Raw genomic sequence first — 16047 nt, 5'->3', positions numbered from 1 at the left:
CTGAAATCAAGAAGATGGCTAACCAACTCAGCCACCCAGGAGCCCTGCATTTTATTTTCTTCTCATGACGTCTAGCATTAAAAAATTTCTTTTTAAGTTGTTTTATGATCATGCTTTTGAGACTGGAGATAATATTACATTTGAGGATTATTTGAAGATCTGATTTTCAACTCTTCCACATAATCACTAGAATGTTCTAGTCTCACCCTCCATATTGTCATCTATCCATGGATCAAACTATGAGTGAGAAAGAGACTAATAATTTTTATTGAATATTAACTTTTGTTTTATCTTTGATTCATGCTATGGTTTGTCTAGATATTGCCCTCACCCCCCACCCTCCAATAATAGTTTCTTAAGGGCAGTCTCCTCTGGGCTTTTTACCTCTTTCATAAAGAATGATTTTAGTGACACTTGAAAACTTACTCAAATTTATTCACTCCATTTTTACCAAACATCTGTCAAAAACCACAATGGGGAATTTAAGACACGGAGAGATTCAGAATTAAATAAAGCGCAATCTCTCCCTTCAGGAAGGAAGGTTTGGTCCATTAAAGAGAGTAGTCCACAAATACCCCTGATAGAGAAGAATAAAAATGCAGAGAGGTTCAGAATAAAAGAAAGCCACACCAGCAGGGGTGATCAGCTTCTTGAGGAACATTGGGCAGCTGGGCTGGAGGGCTGGGAATTTTTTTGTTTGCATGTTTTTGTTCATTTTTTTCACACCATTTTTAACAAAATATTTTTATATCCCTTCATCAAAGGTTATATTATGTGGAGTATATTTTTTAAAATATTTTTTTATTTAATTTATTTAAACTTAAAAAACATAGTTCACCCACCCCCAGCCTCTATGACCACCAATTTACAATCTGTATCAGTTTGTAAGAGAGGTCTTTCAGTATAGTTGAGGCCAAAAGTGAGTAGAGCTTGCACATATGCACACATACTTTTAAACTGTATATGAATCTATAAATGCAGGGTTTTTTCACTTAAGACTTTTTTTTTAAAGATTTTTATTTATTTATTCATGAGAGAGATAGAGACCCAGGCAGAGGGAGAAGCAGGCTCCCTGCAGGGAGCCTGATGTGGGACTCGATCCCGGGTCGCCAGGATCACACCCTGGGCCAAAGGCAGCGCCAAACCGCTGAACCACTCCGGCTGCCCTTAAAACTGTTTTTGAAGTTTATCCATTTTAGTCCAGAAACACTTACTTGCCCCAGAGCTACCAAGATTTTTCTCACATTTTCTTTTAACAATGTTTCCACTTTGCTTTTTCTACTTGTCAGAGGTACCAGACAATGAAGATTATTTTATTGAGGGTATTGCAGTAGTGACAGTAATCATTAGGAACATCTCAAAAGAAGGGGACTTGAATTTTATAAGGGCAGATAAACAAGGAGGTTACAATCACTGAGGAAGGGTAGGAGTGGGTCATATCTAGGAATACGTTAGAGCTGAGTAGTCCTCCATAGTTCTGGGAACACAAAAAGGTGGAGGGAGTTTTCAACTACCATTACTTTCAGGGAACACAGAGTTCAGATAAAGTTTAACATTGTTACGCTTAAAGATCGAATTCATCTAGAATTTATTTTGTATAAATTCAAATATTTTTGTATCATATAGATTATCAGTTTTCAGTTACCCTGAGATATTTATTGTTACCGAAGTACATCCTTTCTCCACTGATTTTTGAATTCCCTATTCTGTTTTACTGGTTGTCTCAGAGTTAGTACACAGTTTCTAATATAGTTCTTAAAAATAAATCTATTGTAAATGTTCTTGAAAAGAGTATCATTTGTTGAGCACAGATTTACACACAAACACCCTTTCATTAGATCAGATCAAGCTCATTAATTGTGTTATTAACACAAACATCCATGAACATTTTTTGTTTATTAGTTATTGAGTACTAAAAGAGGATGTTAAAATCTTTCACTGTGATAATGGATGCTTTCACTCCTCATTCCAATGGAATTTTTTTTGTTTTATACTAACTTGAAAGTTATACTCTGTTTTTGTTTTGATTTATTCCTCTGAAGTGCCTAAGGATCATCCACATTGAGATATATAGTAAGCTCTGTATATGGCTCAGAACAGAGGATAGAGCTGGAAATGCAGACTTGTAATAATAGTATAGGTGAAGTCTCTGATATAGAGAAGTTATTCAGAGAGCATACTAAGAGGAAGAAAATTTAGAATTGCATGTATTTATACATTTATTTAGAAAATAATAATGGAATCCTGATAGCACTAATATTTTAAGGAACAGGATGAGCCCATAAAGATTATTGAGAAGAGGCAGCCAAAGAGATTTTATCTAGGCAGGGGACATGAGCAATAGTGGTCTTAGAAGCCAAGGGAAATGATAATTTCAGGAAGGAGGGAAAAGTCAGTATTGAATGTTTAAGAGAGGTCAAAATAAAACAAGGATCACAAAATATTCTTTAGTTTTAGCAGTTTAGAGATCATTGGGGAACTTACCAAGAGCATAGTCAGTAGAGCAGAAACAAAAGGTATCTTATAGTGAGTTGAGAAGTTCATGAGAAAACAGAGAAGAGTGTACACATAAAGTATAATATAATGAGAGTATGAAGCCAAGTGAGAATTTTTGTTTTAAATACGTAAAAAAAAAAAAACCTTTGCACATGTTTATATATTAGAAAAGAGATGTAGAGAAGAATGGGTAAAGGTGCAGAAGAGGGGGAATCATTAATAGAATGAGATAGATATGAGATCCAACAGGATAGGGGGAAGTAAAGATAGGAGCTGATGGGAGTGGAGTAGTGAGGACCACAGAACGATGTGTATCATTCAGTGCTTTGGGGAAACATTTTAATTGCTTGTAGAAGAATAGATTTCAGCTGATTTTCCTCATTTTCTTCATGTCTATCAAGCCTCTGGAGTACTTTATTTCTGGTTGTAAGGAATGGAGACTTCCTTTAGACTTCAGTCATGTAGTGTTCCAAGAAATCCGGATATTCTTCTCAATTAGGTCATGATTCAGTGCCCATGTATCCATGAACATGAAAGCTATATTAGTTCTAGGTGATACCATTTATTGATTTTTCTTTGTGGAGAACTGGGGCATATATATATATATATATATACACACACTATATATATAATAAAACCCTGCTTCCGAGGCTTAGGGAATCTAGCTGAGCTCCCAGTATTTTATTATCACATATATTTCATGTCAGAACGATCTGGGTTTTACTTGGAGAATTTAATTCAGAGAATTTATAGGACTCTGTAATGTATCTACATCGTATCTGCAGTGTCAGTTTTGCATATTGTACCTTTTCCAATTTGAATTTTTTTTTTTAATATGGCAAGGAAAAGGAAGCAGAGTAGAAGCTGGTCTGTGTTGTCCATGTCACCTTCCTCAGTTAATCATCCGAAACAAACAGACTTTTTTTGTTCATCTTCTTACTCTAAGCATATCTAAAAAGTTTCTTACATAGTTTTCATAAGCCAGTTTTCATTCTGAGCTAACTTCGTTGACTCAGTTATTACAGACTAGTAGTATCATTGCTGTAAATCTGAGCAGTTTACAAGGTACTTTCCTATGTATCAGCTTAATCATTCTGTTTCATATTCACTGAATATGAAATATTCATATAGATTCTTGGGAAGTACTAACATGTTTCCTAAGCCACCACATTATTATTTTCATTGAGATCATTGGTGACTGTATTGTCAGAAGTGGGATAATAAGCAGTTATTGACCTTCCACTCTTGATCCATAATTTGTTCGAGGGTCTTTGACCATTGATTCAAACCTGTTTTATAATAATTTTGATGTATTTTTTCTATGGTCCAAGCTGTGTGTGTTTTCCTTTGACTATTACCCTTTCTCATCCCTGTTATCCGTGTGTCTACAGTCTTTTTTATTCATTTATTACCCTCTTGGCTATCACCTTCATTCTCTCTCCTTTCTAACCTATTATCATAAAAGCATTATTTGTATTTGCTTCTATACTTTTTAACCTCCTATTTGTTTTTTAGATTAATTTATTTGGATTGCTATTTATTTTAGATGAAGTGGAAATTCAAAACAAGGGAAAAGTTTATCTAAATTCCTACCAGACCTCATTTCTGTTTTTTTAGTCTTTTTATTTTCTGTGTACATATACAGTATTCATGAAAGTAGGATAGTATTAAACATGGTAGTCTATGTCTTCCTTTACTTACCAGTAATCATGAACACATTTTCATATCAGTATATATAGATTTGTCTCACCATCTTAATCATAGCCTAGTGTATCATATGGATTTGCTTGAACTTATTTAAGCAGTATTGAGTTGGATTTTTGTTTGCTTCCTTCCAGTTATTTCTCTACATTATAAACAATGTAGCCCACAAACATTTTTACAAAAATGTATGCCTGTTAGTTTATTTGCTTAGGATAAATTCATAAGATGTGAAATTTTTACCTCTAAGAATATGACTTTTTCAAAAAGATATTTTATATATCACCACATTTACTCCCATAAAAGATGGTAGTAGTTAACTCTCATATCAGGAATAATTGTCAGTGGAGATTTTATCACACCTTTGCCAGTACCAGTTATCTTTGCTCATCAGGCAAGCAAAATACCTTCCTATTATTTTAGTATGCATTTTATTGATTACTAGTAAAGTTGAAAATATTTTCATATGTTAATTGAGCATTCTGTTTCTTCTCTTGTAAATACCCTATTCTGTTTTTTCACCAGTTTTTTTTTTCTATTTAGAGTATCAGTAGTTTTATTATTTGTGAAACTCCTATGTTGGAGAGAGTAAAACTTTGTTCTACATGTTGAAAACAATATTACTAGTTTATTAGGTGTATTTAACTTGGTGGTGGTGTGTTTTACCATGTAGATGTTTTGGATTTTATGTAACCAAATATATTAGAGGCCTTTTTAGGGGTAGTTTTTTTTTTTCTTGATATCCTAATGCAAATAATCACAATTCAAAATTATATAAATTGTTATTACTTTCTTCTGACACTTAAAAATTATATTTTTAAGATTATATTTATTTGAGAGAAAACACAAGCAGGGGAGGGGCAGAGGGAGAGGGACAAGCAGACTCCCTGCTGAGCAGGGACCCAGATGCAGGGCTAGATCCTAGACCTTGAGAGCAGCACCTTGAGCAAAAGTCAGATGCTTAACCCACTGAGCCACCCAGGAGCCCCCTGATACTTTTACATTTTAATGAAAATCTTTAACTATGAAAATTTATTTGGTATGAAAAGTGATATGGATATCTACTTTTTTCTAAAATGTTAGCCAGTTGTCTCTCAAACTTAATAAATAATCCATGTTTACCTGAAATGCTATCTTGATCATCTGCTAAGTTACTATGCATTCAAGCATGTTAGCTCTATACTCTTGACTAAATTCCTTAACCTCTGCACTTTTCTTTATCTAATAATATTTTTTGCAAGAGCTAAATATGAGTCAAATGTAAATATGAATAAAATACATATACCATTTAACATACTGACTCATACTATATGCCCAATAAATTAATTATTGTTAATTTTTGTTATTAACATTGTTGACTCTATTTTTTATCAGAACCAAATTTTTTATAATTACTGCTATATAAGAAATCTTAGTATCTGATAGAGCAACCTTTCCATCTTTATGTTTCTTTGAGGCCTAGGAGATTATATTATCATCTGTTACAAATCTTATCTTTCTTTACTCTTTATTCTTCACAAATTATATAGACATTTGATGTCTGAATGTTGTTCTTAATTATTTTATCTTTTCTTTTTCCCTGAGAATTATTACTACATATATTGTCATCTTTAGTTATGTTTTATTTCCAACGTTACTACAGTTTCTTAAACTTATAAAATAATTTTATTCATTTTCAGAGGCTTAATATAAAAATTAAGAAGTTTGGTATAATTACAAATGAAGAATTCAGAAAATCACCGGGAAATTCTTGGTAATTCCTTGCTTTTCTAATCTAAAAAGTCTTTTTTTATAATGCAAGAATCTGAAATATTTCTATATGATAGTCACATAGTTAGAAATTTCTCAAAGAGCTTTTTCTTTTATTTTTTCCTTAAAGCTTTGTATTCAATATGTCAACTGGTATGTACTGTCACTATTAAAAGTATTGCATGGGTGCTTATAAATATGCTCTTAAAGTAAACATGTATAGGCATAAACACTTTCTGTAAGTAATAGGTATCAGAATTATCCTTTTCTAGTCAGTCATGAAAAACTCCATACTTCAGTGGGTTTTTTTTTTCTTTTGCTGTCTTTTTTTTTTCATGACCTCAAATTTTTGTTTGAATTTAGTTAATAGGGAAGACTAGTAATAGGAAAGCTATCAGTTTTCCTGAATATCTTGGCAGCATGTATTTTCTTCCCTTTTCCTTGTTTTTACATTAAATTAAAAATGACTCTTTGTTAATTATCTCTTAAGGAGATAATGAGAGAAACTGAAGAGAAAGAAATTAACATTTGGGAGATGGGGAAGGGAGGAAGTAGTATGGTTTAACAGGATAGATATTAGAAGATACTATTAAATAAGTTTTTTAAGAATCTGAATTATAAGAAAAATTGGAAACATTTATAAATGGAGGATCAACAAGTAAAAGTTGAGCAAGATAGCTGTAAACCTTATATAACTATATATTCTACTGCACAGTTTTCCTTGAAAGATATAAAAACTTTAATACTGAATATGTTACTAGGCTTAATTTTAATTATTGTAGTAGATTATGTAGGCTGATAAAATTAATCCAAAATAATATGAATAATATGGTAAATAATATGATTGCATGTATTAACTTATGATAAACACATTTATAAATTAATTTCCTAACCACTAGCCTTAGCTGAATTACTATTAAAATACTGCACAATAATTCATATACATAAAGATAATTCTTAGAGCAAAGGAAGAATATGAAGAGAAGTTTTTATCATTTAATTTTTTTATTATAGTTTGTATTAAGTGTATTGCATTCATTATATTTTAGTTCTTTAAGAATTAATAGTTAACATTAGTCCATTATACCTTTAGAGTCAGTAAATATTTGAATGACTTTTACATGTAAACATTAGATTAATTCAAATTGTTAGAGTATTCGATATTGGGAAAAGAGATGACACATTGCCTATAAAGATACACTTCAGATGATAAGTAATGAAACTGATTATGTGTATGATTTGTACAAAGTAAACTTAGCATTTTATAGTCATTCTTCATATGTAAAAATTTTATAGAAGCAATAGGTAGGAGTGAAAAAAGTATTCAAAATTTGCTTTCTTTGATTTATGTATAATTCTTAGTAACTTCTATAGCTTAACATAAGTTTATATATTTTGATTGAATAGTGATTAGTATCTACATTAGGAAATACATGAGCAAATCAATAATTCTGTTGTCTTACATTTATATAGTGCTTGCTACCTTACAAATTGCCATGATATACATGTTGATGTAATTCTCACAGAAATACCATAGGTCATTAGTATTTTGCCGATAAAGCACAGCCTGTTTAAGGTTTGTCCTTGGCAGATCTCTTTACTCTTGGTTCATATCTCTTTCCACCATGCTGATATTCTACAGAGTTGCTTACAGAATTATGGTTAAAATTATACTTTTTATAAAGACAAAATATTTGTTTCTTTTAGTCATCTGTGACTACATTAAAGCTGTTAACACAGAATGGGAAAAGATGACCTAACTGGGTTCCTTAATTGAAATGCAAAAACAATTTCCTAATGAGTCATCTTGGCTATGTTGAGGAGAGAACCTGTTTTTTAAAGTCACTTTGGGAAAAAGATATTTGAAAATAAGGAATGGTTTTATAAATGGTTGTGCAGTTATTAACATCAGTGGACTTTGGCCTCTAATCCTTATATTTATACAACCTACCTTGAGAGAAAATGTGGCACAGAACAGATGATTTTGTATACTACACAAAAATACTGTTTAGAGTGAAAAGACCCATGTTCAAATTATGGCTTTGGTACTTCCTAGTTCGGTGACCTTTGGGAATTCGTTTATCTTCTTTGAACCTCAAGTGTTCACTTAAAAAATGGGGAAAAGAATACTGCTATCGTCTGATAGAATTATTCAGATGAAACAAGATCATAGACATCAAAGCACCATAAAGGTTTTTTTCATTTATTGGTACCAAAATCTGCACTTATGTATCTCTGTCACTTTTTTATCCAAAAGAGAAGGATTGAGGTTAAGTAGGCCTCTCTGATTTTAAAACTCTATCACCAGTTAGTAAGATTTACAAATAAATACTTAAATTCAGGATGGAAGTTCCCACCTAAAAGAAAATTTGATAAAGTGTTTGGTAAGAGTGAGATACATTGTGTAATACAGTTATTTTATAATTTATTTTTCCTCTAAATCTGGATTTTTAGTCTTTTGAAGCTAGGGACAGCTGCAGTTGTATTTCCTAGGAAGTTAATGGTTTATTTGCAAGTACACAGTGTCTCAGATTTCCATTTGTATGAGGCTGCTTATAGAAATATTTTTAACTTTATTATTTTATTTTAAAAGTATGATAATGAGGATGTTTACCTCAGGGGCTAAATGAATAAAGGATATAGTGAGAATTACATAGTTAGCATGCAACTGATATTCACCATTTCCCTAACTGCCCCCACACAGCAAAATCTGAAATTCATCATTATGGGGAAAAAAATCTGTAGCAGATAAGGTAATTTTAGATTCCCGTAGTTAAAGGAAATTCTTATCTTTTGTTTTCAATGTCTAAAGTCTACAATTACTTTGAATTCTTGGCCACTATTAAAAGTTTATGTATTTATTATCTTAAAAGTGCTTCCAGGGGTGCCCTGGTGGCACAGACAGCTAGCTAAGCATATGCCTTTGGCTCAGGTCATGATCCCAGCGTCCCTGGATCTAGCCCCACATTGGGCTCCCTGCTCAGTGGAGAGCCTGCTTCACCCTCTTCCTCTGCTGCTCTCCCTGCTTATGCTCTCTCTCTCTTTCGCTCTGTCAAATAAAATCTTAAAATTTTTTTTAATTTTAAAAAATGCTTCCATACCAATCTATAGTCAGTTGATAATTATTTGTTAAATTGAGTCAGTACTATATATAAACTTTCAAGCTCTCATCAGCTATGGGAAATTGTGCTTTAATCACTTTTCATACAGCATCTTTTTGAACAAATGGGGGTTTAAATGATCCCTCTCTAGCATTTATATTTAGTAAGAGAGTTTTTTACAGCAAAATTTGAAAATTTCTTTCCAGTATTAGGGGGGACTTTAGATACACAGTTGCCCCAAGGAAAGAAGGTAGCAATTTGGTTTTCCTTTTATATTAATTTTAGAGTGATCTATTTTTCTCCAATTTCAGTTGGATTGTAGATAAGAGGGAACAGAGTGAAAGAGCAAATGAAATTTTTCACTTTTTTTGAAATAGGTCTTCATAAGAGAGTTTGCATTTTACTTGAAATATGAATTCTCAGACCATCATATTTTCATATTTGTTTAAAATATTAAGTGTTGAATATGTTAGGAATTATGCTGAGTTGAGAGCATAACTCATGCATATAATTTTCAGAGTCATTCCTTGAAGATAAAACTATTATCTTCATTTTCAAAGTGAGAAAATGGACATCTAAAAGACTAAGAAGCTGATTAGTATCATATAAGATATTTGAATTCAAATCTTTCATTCTATGTGTTTAACTTTGTTAAGATGAAACTTTTTTAAATTATAAAATAAATGCTATAGAAAATTTGAAGAGTGCAGAATACAACAGAAAAATACCTATAATCTCACCATCCAGAAATAATATTTTTATATATTTCCTTCCAGTGTTTTTTATATATATTTTACATAGATGAGAATATTTGGTATATATAATCTTATTCTTTTTTTTGTTTGTTCCATTATATAAGCATTATCTCATGTGTTAAAAATAATTTTAGGTGTTGTTTTTAATAGCTATACAGTATTTCAGCATGTAAAGATGATCTGTTTAAACATTTCTTTATTTCTGACCATTTCAGTTATAATTTTTTCAAATTTTTTATTCAGAGTTTCTATATATCGTTTAACATTTAAATAAGCTTACAAGAATATAAGAAACCAAGAAAAATATTTGTTAGATCCAGAATTTTTACCTTTTATGAAGATTTTAAATTACATGAAAGATTTTAATTTTATGTATAAGCATGGTACTGCACTGTGCACATCTTTTAATCCCAATTACATTAATTATACATACACTAAAATGCACAAGAAAAGACTAGAGGGAATTACAGTAAAGTCTTAATAGCTGCCATCATCTTTCACCTAGGTTATTTAAAAAGCTTCCTATAGGAGCACTCAAATACATCAAATAGTTAATAACAAATACAAAGGAACTAATCAATAATAATACAATAATAGTAGAGGACTTTAACACCCCACTTACATAATGGAGAGATCGTCTAAACAAAAATCAACAAGGAAAAAACGGCTTTGAATGACACACTGGAACAGATGGATTTAACAGATATATTCAGAACATTCCATCCTAAAACAGCAGAATTCACATTCTTTACAAGTGCACATGGAACATTCTCCAAAATAGATCTCATATTAGCCCACAAAATAAGCCTCAACAAATTTAAGAAGATCGAAGTCATACCACACATCTTTTCTGACCACGACACTGAAACTAGAAGTAAACCACAAGCAAAATATGAAAAGACCTCAAATACATGGAAGTTACATACTATACTACTAAACAATAAATGGATCAACCAGGAAATAAAAGGAGAAATAAGAAGTACATGTAAACAAGTGAAAATGAAAACACAATGGCCCCAAATCACTGGGATATAACAAAAGGGAAGTTTATAGCAATACAGGCCTAAAAGCAAGAAAAATCTCAAATAAGCAACCTAACTTTTCACCTAAAGAGACCAGAAAAAGAAAAACAAACAGAATCCCGAACCAGCAAAAGGAAGGAAATAATAAAGATGAGAATATAAATAAATGACATAGAAACTAAAAAAACAGTAGAACAGATCAGTGAAACCACTAGCTGATTCTTTGAAAAACTCAATAAAATTGATCACCCCTAGCCAGACTTATCAAGAAAAAAAAGTAAAGGAGTCAAATAAAATCGCAAATGGGAGAGGAGGAACAATGACCAGGATAACAAATACAATTTTCAGAGAATATTATGGAAAAATTATGTCAACAAGTTGGACAACCTAGAAGAAATGGATACATTTCTAGAAACATATAAACAACCAAAAACCAAAACAGGCAGAAATTAAAAATTTGAAGAGACAAATAACCAAAATGAATCAGTACTAAAAAATTTCTGACACCAAAGTCCAGGACCAGATGACTTCACAGGCTGTCCTATCAAGCATTTAAGGAAGAGTTAATACTTATTCTTTTCAACCTATTCCAAGAAATAGAAAAGGAAGGAAGGCTTCCATATTCATTTTGTGAGGCCAGCATTACCTGATACAGAACCAGATAAAGACACCACAAAAAGAAAGAGAGAGAACTATAGGCCAATATATCCCTGATGAATATAGATCTAAAAATCCTCAACAAAATACTAGCAAACCAGGTCCAGCAATACATTTAAAAAAAAATCATGGACCAGGATCAAATGGGATTTATTCCTGGGTTGTAATGGTGATTCAGTATTCTCAAATCAATCAGTGTGATACAGCACATCAATAAGAGGAAGGATAAGAACTATATGATCATTTCTATGGAAGCAGAAAAACATTTGACAAGTATTACAACATCCATTAATGATAAAAATCCTCAACAAAGTAGGTTCAAAGGAAATATACCTCAAGATAAGGCCAGACATGAAAAACCTACAGCTAACATCATCCTTAATGAGGAAAAACAGCTTTTCCCCTAATGTCAGGAGCAAGACAAGGATGTCCACTCTCACCACTTTTATTGAGCATAGTACTAAAAGTCCTAGCCACAGCAATCAGACAACTAAAAGAAATAAAAGTCATCCGGGTTGGTAAGAAAGAAGTAAAACTTTAACTACTTGTAGATGATATAATGCAATATATAGAAAACCCAAAAGACCACCAAAAAACTGAGAAAAAAAATCCGTAAAGTCGCAGGATACAAAATCAATGTACAGAAATTTGTTGCATTTCTTTTTTTTTTCTGTAAGATTTTATTTATTTGTTTATTTTTTTATTTTTTAGAGCCTGAGCCAGGGCAAGGGGAGGAGCAGAAGAGAAAAGGAGCAGAGGAGAAAAGAATCACAAGTGGATTCCACGCTGAATGTGGAGCCCCTCATAGGGCTCAAACTCATAACCCTGAGATCATGGCCTAAGCCAAAACCAAGAGTCAGTCCACTGACTGAGCCACCCAGGTAGATACCCTTCTGTTACATTTCTATGCATCCAATAATGAAGCAGCTGAAAGAGAAATTAAGAAAACAATCACATTTATAGTTGCACCAAAAATAATAAGACATCTAGGAATAAACCTAACCAAAGAGATAAAAGACCTATTCTCTGTAAACTATAAAGCATTAATGAGAGAAACTGAAGATGATACAAGGAAATGAAAAGACATTCCATGCTCAGAGACTAAAAAAAATTTTTTTTATTCATTCATGGGAGACACACATACACACAGAGAGAGAGAGAGAGAGAGAGGCAGAGACACAGGCAGAGGGAGAAGCAGCTCCATGCAGGGACCCCGACATGGGACTCAATCCCAGGTCTCCAGGATCAGGCCCTGGGCTGAGGGCGGCGCTAAACCACTGAGTCACCCGGGCTGCCCGAGACTGAAATTGTTAAAATGTCTATACTGTATACAAAGCAATCTACACATTCAGTGCAATCCCTATCAAAATACCAACAGCATTTTTCACAGAACTAGAACAAACAATTCTAAAATTTGTATAAACCACAAAAGACCCAGAATAGCCAAAGCAGTCTTGAAAAAGAAAAGCAAAGCTGGAGGCAACCACAACTCTGGGTTTCAAGATATACTATAAATCTGTAGTGATCAAAATGGTACTGGCACAGAAATAGGCACATAGATTAATGGAACAGAATAGGAAGTCCAGAAATAAACCCATTTTACATAGTCAGTTAATCTTTGACAAAGGAGGCAAGAATATCCAATGGGAAAAAGACAGTCTCCAATAAATGGTGTTGGGAAAACAGGGCAACTACATGCAAAAGAATGAAATGGGACCATTTTCTTATACCACACACAAAAATAAAATTAAAATGGATGAAGGACCTAAAATATGAGACCTGAAACCATAAAAATCCTAAAAAAGAACACAGGCTGTAATTTATCTGACATTGGCTGAAGCAATAGTTTTCTAGATCTCTCTCCAGAGACAAAGCAACAAAAGCAAAAATAAACTATTTGAACTATATCACAGTAAAAATCTTCTGCACAGCAAAGGAAACAACAAAACTAAAAGATGACCTACTGAATGGGAGAGGATATTTGCAAATGACCTCTCCTATAAGGGGTTAGTTTCCAGAATATATGAAGAACTTATATGACCTAACACCCCCCAAAAAATCCCAAATAATCCCATTAAAATGGGCAAAAGACGTGAATAGACATTTTCCCAAAGAAGACATACAGATGGCTAACCAACAAATTAAGAGATGTGTATCACTTACCATCAGGGAAATGCAAATCAAAACTACTATGAAGGGATCCCTGGGTGGCGCAGCCGTTTGGCGCCTGCCTTTGGCCCAGGGCGCGATCCTGGAGACCCGGGATCGAATCCCACGTCAGGCTCCCGGTGCATGGAGCCTACTTCTCCCTCTGCCTGTGTCTCTGCCTCTCTCTCTGTGACTATCATAAATAAATAAAAAATTAAAAAAAAAAAAAGAAAACAAAACTACTATGAAATTTCACCTTACACGTGTCAGAATGGCTGAAATCAACATAAGAAACAACAGGTGTCAGCAAGGATATGGAGAAAAAGAAACACTCCTTCACTGTAGGTGTTTAGGAGCATGAACAGGGGCAAAGAAGGATGCATGCTGCTGCTTAATGAAATCCAGGGCTTCCTGCGAGTAAGTACATCTGGGTGAGGTTGGCTTCTCCAGTCTTCAAGTTAATTGGAAATTCCTCATAATATCTGCCCACCGTCTCCCAGTCCCTATACACAGGAATGTTGGGCCTGGCCCTGTTGTCATAAGGTCCAAAGTGACAGTTGGGAGATCCAAACCACTCATCGAATCCATGCCCAGATGCCATTTGCCCACAATCTTGCTGATGTAAAAGCCCCCTTCAGCAGCTCAGGGAGGACGTGCTCCTCATCCGAGATGCCACACACAATCTGTGGTGTGTAGGCGTTTCTGGAGTGCCCATTGATGGTGTAGATGTCCAGTGAGCTGAGCTGCCTGTGATGGCGAGCAGAGGGGGTTGGCTGAGTAGAAGTTTGAGAAAAGCATCCCTTCTGCAGCCATCTGGTACAATTCAGGGTCTCTCTGGAAGGTTCTTCATATACCCCCAGGTCTCCTCACCAGAAATGCAAACTGGTACAGCCACTGTGGAAAACAGTATGGTGGTTCCTCAAAAAGTTAAAAATAGATATACCATATAATCCAGTAGTTCCACTACTACATATTTACCCAGAGAATACAAAAACACTAATCCAAAAGGATACGTACACCCCTTTGTTTATAGCAGTGTGATTCATAATAGTCAAGATCTGGAAGCAGCCCAGGTGTCCATTGATGGATGAATGGATAAAGAAGTAATGTATATATACAATGAATATTATTCAGCCTTAAAAAGGATGAAATCTTTCCATTTGCAAGGACATGGATGGAGCTAGAGAGTATAATGCTAAGCAAAACAACAAATACCATATGATTTCAACACATGTGGAATTTAAGAAACAAAATAAGCAAAGAGAAAAAGACAAGAAACAGATTCTAATTATGAAAAAGAAATTGATGGTTCCCAGAGGGCAGGGGGCCAAGGGGATGGATTTAAATAGGTGATGGGGATTAAGAAGTGCACTTGTGTTGAGGACTGGCTGGTATATGGAATTGAATTACCATATCGTACACCTGAAACTAATATTGCACTGTTTGCTAACTAACTGAAATTATTTTTGAAAAGCTTCTTAACTGACCTCTTAATTCCACTTTTGCTTCAGAGCAATCCTTTAACTACAGAGGTTAAGTCATTTCTCTATATACAACTTCCAGTGGCTTTGTTAGAGTAAAATCAAGAGTTCTTACCATGCCCTACAAAATTTATGTTATGAATGCCTCCCATCCCCCAACTTCCATCTCTCTGGTTTTAACATTCTATCTCTGATTCCATATTTTGTCCCTGGAGCTATTATACTGGCCCCTGATGTCCCTTCAAAGTGTCAGCCATGCTCTTTCTCCCAGGGTCTTTCCAGTTGTGTGTGTGTTGTTGTTGTTTTTTTAATTTATTTATTTTTTAGAATATTCTTTCTCCAGATATTTACATTGTTTATTGACTCACTTAATTGAACCTCCTGCCGGAATATCCTTTTATCAGAAATGACTTCCCTAGTCAGTCATTCTATAAAACATAGCCCATTCCTCCTTTTTTATTTATTACTCTATCCTACTTATCCTACATTATTTTTCTTTTTACTACTGACCTAATCCATGTTTAATGGTTTGTCTCTACTCACCACAATGTAAACTTTATGAAAACAGGAATTTATTTTAGTCACTACAGAATCCCAAATGCTAAAATAGGGCAAGGCATATAGTTGGCGTTCAATAATTGTTGAATGTTTTCTCTAAGTAATAGAATTTTAGGTGGGTTTAATTTTCTCCCATATACTTTCTTTCTTTTTTTCTTTTTTTTTTTTTAGGGCAAATATTATTATTACTACTTGTAGAATCTAACAACTTTAACAAATAACAGGTTTTTGTAAAGAATCTTTTCCTATTCCAAGATCAAATATATTTTCTGTGTTTTTTTCCTTTGGGGTTTTCACATCTGTCATTCATTTATCCCCCAAATCTGCCCAGTTGTCTAATTTGCTTCTCAGTACATTTATACACATTATGTAGTCTATC

This window comes from Canis lupus, chromosome 36 (genome assembly GCF_048164855.1).
Source record: "Canis lupus baileyi chromosome 36, mCanLup2.hap1, whole genome shotgun sequence".
In the NCBI taxonomy this organism is placed as follows: Eukaryota; Metazoa; Chordata; class Mammalia; order Carnivora; family Canidae; genus Canis; species Canis lupus.
This window is presented reverse-complemented; position numbering follows the sequence as displayed.